Source organism: Triticum urartu, chromosome 6 (assembly GCF_003073215.2).
Source record: "Triticum urartu cultivar G1812 chromosome 6, Tu2.1, whole genome shotgun sequence".
Taxonomy (NCBI): Eukaryota; Viridiplantae; Streptophyta; class Magnoliopsida; order Poales; family Poaceae; genus Triticum; species Triticum urartu.
The window spans coordinates 535,164,126-535,175,108 of record NC_053027.1 but is presented as its reverse complement, the minus strand read 5'-3'; the positions used below and the strand labels follow the sequence as shown (position 1 = coordinate 535,175,108).

Below are 10,983 nucleotides of genomic sequence, written 5' to 3'. Positions count from 1 at the left end.
ATATGTGAACCATATGTTAGTTGTGCGCATCACAGTCATGAACTTGAGAAAATATATCACATGTCAACTATAAAGACAAACAATGAATTGTATTTCACAAGTTTTTGCAACTAATCCATGACAAACCAAAGAAAGTATAAAAGATGAAGGAAAGGAAAGCTTTATAATCCATGATAAACTGTTGAATTGATTAAGCTTATCCGCATCTATGTTTATTTTGTTTGTATCATCAGAACTGACGCTAGATTTGTTAATACAAGATAACAATATTACATGCCACAGGATCAATCTGTGTAATGTTTGGTTTCAAAAAGGCGAAAGTAGTGGGTCATCACTCATGAAAGGATAATAGGATTTCCCCCCTATCCTGAAGCTACTGATGTGCTCTTGTGGTACAAAGTGTCGTAGTCAAGAGACGAAACAAACAGCGGTGACACTACAGTGGAGAGAGGTTCGTGTGAATGTACCAGATGTACTGAGCAACGATCCGGTGGTCTCAATGGCATGTTGTGCATCATGCCATATGGCACACATCCATGGTGCATGTATATGCAGGCAAGGATCGGCAATCCTCTCTGCGCTTAGTCCCCTACAAGTAATCATATGATCCCCATGATCTCCAAAACTATATGAGCACATTATCCATGCAGCTAATAGTAGTAAATTAGGTACAAGAATTCATCCTAATAGACAAAGTTGTGGTCCATTATGTACCTGTATGCAAAAATAGAACTGCATGAAGCCAATACCTGCACTTGGAGACATGGGGATGCAGCAGGGGCATGCAGGCGAAGCTCATCCAATCACCATGTGTCATCTTTTTTCCATCACTTGAGCTTTTTACTATTCTAGCACCCTGACCTGATTGTGCTATAACTTCACATAGAGAGAATGCAAACAAACACAACTCTTCAGAAAACAACTCAACCAACACACATTAGATCGGCAAAATTTAGTTTTGAATAGTGGATGATTAGCTGCCGCCAACTAAAGATAGGAGAGCATGTCAACTGCCATGAGTAGGGATAATGAGAGGAATCGAGCCCTTGTGGTGGGAGTCGGGTCCTAGGGGATGTGGGGCTCCGTCGGCAATGTGAGATCCACAGAAGCTCAATGTCGGTGTCAAAACCGGCGGATCTCGGGTAGGGGGTCCCGAACTGTGCATCTAGGATCGATGGTAACAGGAGGCAGGGAACACGAAGTTTTACCCAGGTTCGGGCCCTCTTGATGGAGGTAAAACCCTACGTCCTGCTCGATTTATTCTTGATGATATGGGTAGTACAAGAGTAGATCTACCACAAGATCAAGGAGGCTAAACCCTAGAAGCTAGCCTATGGTATGATTGTTGTATGATGAAGTTGTATATTCTATCGACTAGCCTGGCCCTGGTTTATATAATGCACCAGAGGCCTAGGTTAACAAGAGTCCTAGCCGAATACGCCGGTGGGGAGAAGTCCTTATCTTGATCGCCAAGTCTTTGTGGAATCTTCCTTGTATGCGGCAGCTGTCCGAACTGGCCCATGAATATACGGCCATGGGGGGCCTCGGCCCAATCTAATAGATCGGGAGACGACTTGGTGCGTACCCCCTAGTCCAGGACACCGTCAGTAGCCCCCTGAACCGGTCTTCAAGTTAGGGACGCTCCTCGATTCTTCCGAACTGTTCTTCATCTTCGGTCGTCGGTCTTGAAAACTGGTTCAACAAATCTTCTCATCTTCGATCTTGAGGATCGCCGAAATGCATTCGACGAGTTTATACGCCGGGTATCCGAGGAGCCGCTTTAAGTTTCTGGCCTTTATCAATGCCTTATTATTTTTATGCAACACCTCGGGTTTGAAGTTGTTCCCGGGAGGCAGTGTCCTCTTCCGTCCGAGCTCTAACGCCGGACTGTATTCGAGGTATCTTTTGGAGCCGAGCACCAATGCCGGACCGCTTCCTAGCTCTAACGCCGGAATGTATCCGAGCTCCAACGCCAGACTATGTATCCGAGCTCCAACACCGGACTATATCCGAGGTGTCATATCACCTTGGTTCAAAAAAGTTGAAGGAGTTTAGCCAAGCTTAATGCCGGAAATGCCCTCTACGGAGCCAGCCACTAGTGCCCGATCTTTATGCCGGACTGCTTCCGAGGTGGTGCACCACCCCGATTGTGGGCCGGTTTTTGTGAATATTTTTTGTTGGTGCAATTTATTCTCTGCCGAGATATATAGCCAGTAGCCCTCAAGGTGTGTATCGGTCTAAAACCCGAGATGCACCTGAAGGATGACGTAAGACCGCTGATCCTAGTAGCCGCTGAGACTCAGGTTGATTTGCAAAATCGGCCTGAGGATCAAGTCCAAGCTCGGCAGAATACTTCGGGACACTAAAAGCGGCGTGCTCAGTCCTCGAGACTCAGGTTGGGTGCGGCCAACCAACCTGAGGATCAAAATCTCCTCGGAAACTATATTGCACATAAAATTTTCTGCATTGGACAAGCAATGCAGTAGCCCCCGAGACACTGGTCGGGTGGCAACACCAGATCAGGGGATCGATGTGCCCCTTTAATATTTGTAAATAATAAGCCCGAAGCCCAGTAGCCCCCGAGCCTTAATGCGGGCACGGGTGGCCGAATTAAGGATCAATATCCATAGTAAAATCACAAATTATGTGTAATGACTCTATGTATCCAAGTACTTTACGTCATTAATGCTCGGATCCGCATTGTACAAAACTTTGTTGACCGACCATCGGCTTCCACCTCCTCGGCCAGTAGCCGAGGAGTGTTTGTCCTACTTTATAAAGCCTTTATGAGGGCAAAGATTTACAACAAACAAGGCAATCTGGCCATACGGTTTTATAAACAAAGGTACGCAGAGAGTTATATTACTGTTTAACAGAAGAAATGTCTTCCAAAGAAAATAGTCCCGCTATCGGTTCCTTTCTTTCGGTTGTCATGCTAAGCATGATCATTAAACCTCAGCTCTAATGTAAGAGCAAAATATTGAGGATTTAGTTTGGGAGGCCAGTTAATAGCCCCCGGTAGTGTTCGGCGACAGTCGTGGTCAAGCCGTAAACACTTCGGCCAATGTTATGAACGGCCCATCATTTAACATAGTCATCGGTTCGCTGACCAGTTTACGCTTATTGTGAAAGTCAGTTTTCGGCTTTCTCCACTGAGGTGCTTAACCATGTGAGCTGGAAGCACAATCGCAGTGGTTCTCCCTTTGCACGCCTAGCCGAACAAAACGGAACGTAGGAAGCAAGTGCAGGAGCCAGGCAACCCAACTATTGACCGAAGACACAATTCGAAACCGATGCATATATAGCAATATCTGAGAATGTTTTTGCCGAATCCCTAAAGGTGTCCGGCGTTGCACTGCGAGACTAATGCTGGAAAAGCACAAATAGTTTAAAAGTGCCAAAAAGCTTGGAAAACCAAGAAACGTCAGTAAAAACATGACGTCCGAACAATATCAAGTGTTCGGTGCCAATCCGAAAGTTGGTCTTAGAAAAAAGAAGTGCTTCTGTCGTGCTTTAACATGATACATCCTATCTCGAGACTTCGAGCGGGTCAGCCTACGGCTTCAACCTCCTATCCCGAGGGCGGAGTACTTCTCATCAGGGCAGTTTAGCAAACTAAACTCTAGCGGCTTTCAGAGAAAAAATAGGCTCCCCGGCTAGTGACCGCACACTCGTCTTGAAAAAAGTAGTGATAAATAATAATAAAACTTTGCAACGACTAAGAAGAAGAACACTTATTATTAAACGGCTCAAATAAACTTAAGAGCCCCCAAGTGACTTGGGTAGAAGAATGATTGCATGTACCGAAGTACTTATATCATATCTATGTTCAACCGAACTTTAAACGCGTCTTAACCGACCGTCAGCTTCTCCCTCTTTGATCAAGGACCGAAAAGTGTTATGTACTCCATCGGTCGAGAATATCGACGGTGTTTCCAATAACCAGGCAATCAGGCCATAAGGCTGTAACAGACAAAGTGCGCTCAGGGAACTTATGCTATATTACCGTGAAGTGTAAGAAGCATCTTCGAAGAAAATAGTACCCCCACCGATACCTTTCTTCGGTGCTCATTGTTATTATGAGACTTGTGCAATAGATTTTTTGTACTCATGAGTTCCGTTGTGTGCCAACCATCATTGAAAACTATAAGAGCGCTAGCTTTCGGCTTCACCCAGTCTGAGGTCCGGCTCGGTTGACCCGATCGTGACAATCGCAGAGGTGCTCCCTTTACTCCCTAGCCGAACAATCGGGAATGTAGGGGTAAACACAGGAGCGAGGCAACCCAGCTTGCAAATCGCTTAAGTCAATATGGTGCATATTGTGGCGTAATACACGAACAAGGAACGAAGCCGTACAAGTATAATCATATGCAACAGGAAAAAGCTTCATAAAGGAAGCCCCCAAGTAAACGGGGTATTTGAATTTATGCGTCACAAACAAAGTTTGGACAAGGAAATTTTTTACAAGCAACTTTTTTCCAAAAAAGTATAATGCTTGGTCGAACCGAGCACAAGTTAGAAATTAAAGCTTTGAGCATGAAAGCGACTTAGCTGGTTAATGTGTTCGGTATTCATGACGCGGTCCGAGCTTGATGCGGGGCAAGGTTCCATCCCCAAGCCGGTCCCGAGGTGGCGGAGCGGAGAGCTCGACACGCTGAAGTGGTGACATAGCACGGTCAATGCAGACCGGCAGAGTGACGCCGAAGTCCCCGGATCATTTTCCTGTGCATAAAAAATAGTGCAAACTGGAGATAATAGTAATAATGATAATTAAAAAAATGTTGCATAATAAATAATTTATGCAAATTGAGGAATAGAAGAAATATGGTGGCACCGAAGTCAATGTCGATGCAGGGCGTCGGCGTGATGTAGTAGAGGCGTGGCAAAGCCTGAATTCACAGGTCGGTCCGAGCTCCGGATGCGGCGTTCGCCGGACTATGTACGGAAACTGATCGATCCACCACGTGACTGTCGTTAATGCGGTCACCATTTGATAGACCTGTGTACATATCATGGACAAATCAGAGTAATAATTCCTTGGGAAAAATGAACCCAAACAAGCAAAAAATACTGTGATTAATAGCACCTGGTTTATTTATTGTAGCAATCCGAAGGAAGGTGATTCCCCAAATTGGGACTCGCTCCGCACACCCATTGCCTGATGGGCGATAAAACGATGGCATGGCAATGCTGGTAAAGGTTGACTCGCCGAGGCAAAGCCCTCGGCCCAGCTAACGTGACGGAGCTGGTCAGCTAGTGACGCCGAAGCGTCCGGAGTAGGTTGATGAAGAGATGACGAAGCCCCCGGTCCAGCCGAGATGTCGAAGCCTCGACGTCAGCCGATGAATCGAAGTAGGTCGGCGTGATGGACACCAGCTTGAAGAAGGAATAGTGCGGCCCTGTCGATGCAGGTCGTGACGTGGTCAATGCCGGCTTGATGAAGCGACCGTGCGGCGCTGCCGGTATGCCCGCTCCGTGCAATCCGTGGGGCGGCGATGTTGGTGATGATTTATTCTTTGCGATGCCGAACTGTTGTTCAGCTTGCCGAGGTGATGATCCGAAGAAGTTGAGCTCGGCTCAATAAAGTGACGATGTGTCTAGCGCAGGTCGACCGCCGTGGAGCAATATTGCCGGACTGGTTTGACACCAGCATGATGTTGAAGATCATGTTCAAAAGATCTTAAAGTTAGTGGGGTGTGTTCGGCAACAAAACACAATACCCCATACAAAAACTTCCTTCAAAAGTGATGTCCGAAATCCCGTTCATAAAAAAGATGAACTCGGGTCGGATTCGTTTTCGCGCAGGAAATAGATCCGAAAAGTGATGCACTAATCGGAAGGTTCCCGGAGTTTGGACGGTTGGGTCGAGCTGAAATTTTGAGAGGTGGTAGATATAGGAATTCCGCAGCCGATCAACGGTTGGATCTTCCAAAGGACGTCCGAGCTAGAAGCTGGACACCACGCCCTAAACTCGTCCAAATTCCCATCCAGATTTGACAGGGCTCCGGTATATCGTGGATTGCCAGAGATTCCTCCATCGGAACTCGACGAAATTTTCCAGGGTTGTTATAGACCCAATTCCGCAAGATTCCACCAAAGCAATCGTCAAAGAGATACTCGAGGAGGTGGTGGAGACAGATACGAGTTCGCTGTCCAAAAAAATAGCACGGTCGCTTGAGGGCAATGTTGACGTTGAGCCCCCGAGCTCCATAGATAATTCCTCCGTGATCTTGATAGAGATCGGAGTTGATGTTTGATGAAGGCCCTCGTCGAACATGGTGATCCGAACACGGGGCACAATTCTTGGTCGAACCAAGGTGACCAGTCGAACTGGTGACGAAGACGCCGAAGTCGCAGTTGATCTGCAGGCGAGCCATCGATCCTTTTGTGGATCACATAGTGGAACTCTCAATGAAAGCACCAAGGTCGGTGTCAAAACCGGTGGATCTCGGGTAGGGGGTCCCGAACTGTGCGTCTAGGATCGATGGTAACAGGAGGCAGGGAACACGAAGTTTTACCCAGGTTTGGGCCCTCTTGATGGAGGTAAAACCCTACGTCCTACTCGATTTATTCTTGATGATATGGGTAGTACAAGAGTAGATCTACCACAAGATCAAGGAGGCTAAACCCTAGAAGCTAGCCTATGGTATTATTGTTGTATGATGAAGTTGTATATTCTATCGACTAGCCTGGCCCTGGTTTATATAGTGCACCACAGGCCTAGGTTAACAAGAGTCCTAGCCGAATACGCCGATGGGGAGAAGTCCTTGTCTTGATCACCAAGTCTTTGTGGAATCTTCCTTGTATGCGGTAGCTGTCCGAACTGGCCCATGAGTATACGGCCATGGGGGGCCTCGGCCCAATCTAATAGATCGGGAGACGACTTGGTGAGTACCTCCTAGTCCAGGACACTGTCACTCAGGGATCCTTAACGCGTCGCCCGACCATGGACCAGAGGCGTCATTGAACAGGGATTATGGAACCAAATGTGTTGCACTGTACTATTTTGAACTGGCAAACATGATTGTTTGTGAATAAAAGTTCTATGACAATATAAGAACCAAGTAGCTCAGCAGTAGTTACCCACAAATGTTGCTCTCCAAATTCCCTTTTCAAGCATTCAGCTGTAGAGATATATTGTGTGTCAAAAAAGACTAAATTGTTATTGTTACTTGCATATTGTCCATTTCATTCTTTCCGAAAGTGTCTACAGAAACATTTAATTTGCTTGTTATTTAGAAAAACCACGAAAAACATCTTTGATTGATCAATGATCTAGAAGAGTTGGTACCTAAACCGAGTAGGTTATGTGATACTATCTCTGTAACTTAATATAAGGCATTTTTTAACACATTACCGCCAGCCTTGGGAAGCTTCCTTGCCAGTGTGTATCCTATACCTGTTCAAGAGCATGCAAAGGTCACTGAGCAAGAACTTAACAATGTTAGTTGAAGCCAATTTCCACATGTGATGGCATATAAAAGCTTATACACTGATTTTGAATGGGAATAACTCACAGTTGCTGAATCAATATTCATGTACTGCTACTCGCTTGCTCGGGAAAACCAGTTACCTATATATCCTTCGGATATTCATAGGTGGCGCTGGTTTGTAACAAAGGGATGGATTGTAGTGAACCACCAAAAGAACTGTGGTGTGTACTTGGTAATAACCTTAATCTTGTATGAACTTAGTAGCAATTTTAATCTTTTTTAGATGGTAGCACTCTAACTCTTAATTAAACACACATTTTACTGTATTGATTTGCTTGCCTAGAACCTATGTTTAAGATAGAGAATAATAGAGCACCATTCTTACCAATTTTTTTAGATTATCATGTCGTTTATTTTAGCTACCATCTCTAGGAACAAATTTGAACAGAAATTTTTGGTACGCATTGAGTAGAATTGCAGGAATGCATCAATCAAAATTATAAACTACCATCTATCAATTAGTACAATACCATTAGGAATATGCACTGAATTAGGAATTTAAATAAGCTAATATACCTATGCTGAAATCAACCCATACAACACTCATTCTATATTTTTCCCAGCCTACCCAAAGCCTAAAACAAAAATGTATCTAGGCAAAAAGAAAGGAAACACCTAGCTGTGACTTCTTTATACGATTAAAGAAAATCTGTAGACATACATTTGTCACCTAGAGAATGAGTTTTCTCACCCAAAGCAATAGGAGTTGGCGTACCCATGTGTCACCCAAAGCAATAGGAGGAGTCTTGCGACTCCACATGATGTAAATTAATTAGCAAACCATTATTCGAGCTTATGCCGCACCGCCGCGCAACACGCTCAGTTCTGAAACCACATTTCCCTCATGCTCATCTTCCTCGTGTGTGCGAACAAGTTTGGATTCAGTGGGCTGCAGCTGGCTAGAGTGTTGCTGCTCTGCAGGGACGATCTACTGCTGCAACTGCAGCACTTCATACTTGTATCTCAGTTAATTATGTAATCATCTACTACATATGTATACCTGCCAATGCAAGTTGTATTCAGATTAGGAGTTAGAAGAACGTAACATACCGTATGCAGAGTATGAGGCCAGGACAATGATATAGGCTTAGGCTCTTTTGATGAAATAGGAGTAAGGTACTGATGTGCTACCAGAAGCCTTATAGGGTGTGGGATACCTGCTGCTGTATGGCTTGAGTGACTTTGTTTCGCCCTGCAAATACGTTGATATTCTTTTTAAGCAATATGCCTAATCAAATGAAACTCTGAATGGAGCACAGTCTAATTCAATGAGCATTTAAATGCATATAACATAAATCCACTGAATTGTTTTTTATTTGGTACTTCTACTTGAACTGTAAAAGCATCCATTGAGACATAAGAAATGTGAATAAAGTATCAGAGACAAATATCCTTACAAGTTCGGGAGCAAAATCTATCTCATGGTTTCCAGCTGTCCAGATCCAAGGCTAGTATGCGAGATTCCGCCGTACAAATCTTGCCCACATATCCCACCTTGTATTATCAATTTATCATGATATGGGCAATTATCGGCATTTGTCAGGTCCCGACAAAAAGCACTGGGCTTTTGAATTGGACTCATAATGAGCGAGCGTGACATTAGAGTCGAAACTCTGACTGAGATCACCTAAACACAATAGTAAAATTCTTAGTAATATTACTCATAAACTACAATAGTAAAATTATGTTGGAATTCAGACATGACCATGCAAGTTATATTCTGAGTAAATTTGACAATACCTATCAGACCAAATGTATATGGCACATCTGGGCCACTTTTCGGAGGGGTCCTAAACCAAATATTTTTCAGCGTCTCTTCAGTTCCAACGGCATAGTAATACTTTGTGTCAAACTGCAAGAAAAGTCATAATTAAGCCTTGAATCAATATTCTAGCCTTCATAAAACATAAGCATCAAATGTTTGACGTGCCGGTAACCTTCAGGTTCTTGATTGTACAATGATGAATGTATCCCGAGGTATATTTGTAGAACGTATACCGCGAATGCTTTCCCTTTGCAGAACAATCGAGATTATCTTATGAAGTCCCGTAAAACACAGTGCTCGATCCAGGTTCTGACTGTTGTCACCCATGAGATTATCATGGTTGTACTGTTGTGGTTGCCTTGTCTGATATGAACCTGTTAGAGCACCTAATCAATCAGTATGAGAGTGGAAGCCACAAACAACACCATGATTGAGCTGCAGAAAAGGGTAGACACTGATCCTACAGCTCCCTCTTTGCTGATTGCTGATTTGTGATTGTATTAGAAGATGGAAGAAAAGCAACATGGTCAGACCTTTAGATTGTATGGCATGCGCCGAGGAGGCCAGCCATCCTTCTTCCACCGTTCTTCTTCTCCCTGAATCCTGATCGTCATACTCCCTCTCCTTTCTTCCTCTATTTCCTCTCTCCCTCAGGCCCTTCTCTTTCCTTCTCTGGATGAGCAGGACGCCATTGGCACCGGAACAAGCCGCCGCACCAACCGCCAGATCGGTCGACGCCGCGCCCGGATATGCTCATCTTCCTCGCGCCGACACCGCGCCGCACATCGCCTGCCGGCCGCCTACCCTTTCCCACGGGTTAGGCATCTATATCGGGTTGGGGGAGGGGAGGGAGCGGTCGCCTCCGGTGCGAGGCAAGGTCGAGCAGCGGGGTGGCCTACGCCAGTGCCAATCGAGGCGAAGCGGTGGGGGCGATGCAGCACCTATTCGGGACCTTTTTTTCTATCGCGAATCGTTAATTCACTTAGGGACGTGAGTGCGGTTTGAATACCTAAAACCGCGACCCTAATTAGTACCACCTTGTTTATATTGCGATTTTGTCCCTATAAATCGTAAAAGCGTATTATGGCATGAGAAGAATGCGTATTGTGATGGTGAACCCACGGAGTCAATCCGTGCTTTATTATTAGGGAGAGATTGCCTGTTGTTCCTGAGGGTTATGTTCTGGATGAAGAATCTCCTAGAGCTATTTTAGCTTGCAATGATATATATGATCTAAAGAGGTTATTAGCTAAATGAAAGCAGCAATCCCTTAATGCTAGAATGAAACCTGACCCTGCTTTTGCTACTTCACCTATCTATGTTACTGATAAGGATTATGAATTCTCTGTAGATCCTGATATAATAACTTTGGTTGAATCTGATCCTTTTATGGCTATGAATCTGAAACTGTTGGGGCACATCTTACTAAATTAAATGATATAACCACCTTGTTCACTAATGATGAGAGAACTCACTACTTTTATATCCTTAAAATATTTCCGTTCTCATTAAAGGGTGATGCTAAGATATGGTTTAATTCTCTTGATCCTGGTTGTGTGCGTAGTCCCCAGGATATGATTTATTACTTCTCTGCTAAATATTTCCCTGCTCATAAGAAACAAGCTGCCTTAAGGGATATATATATAATTTTGTGCAAATTGAAGAAGAGAGTCTCCTACAAGCTTGGGGGAGGCTTATCCAATCACTTAATGCTTTGCCTGATCA

The 10,983-nt window shown here is 44.5% G+C and overlaps 1 pseudogene; it reads right to left on the bottom strand.

Moving 5' to 3' along the window:
- Positions 1–8,456: 8,456 nt before the first annotated feature.
- Positions 8,457–9,872, bottom strand: LOC125516930 (annotated as a pseudogene).
- Positions 9,873–10,983: the final 1,111 nt, after the last annotated feature.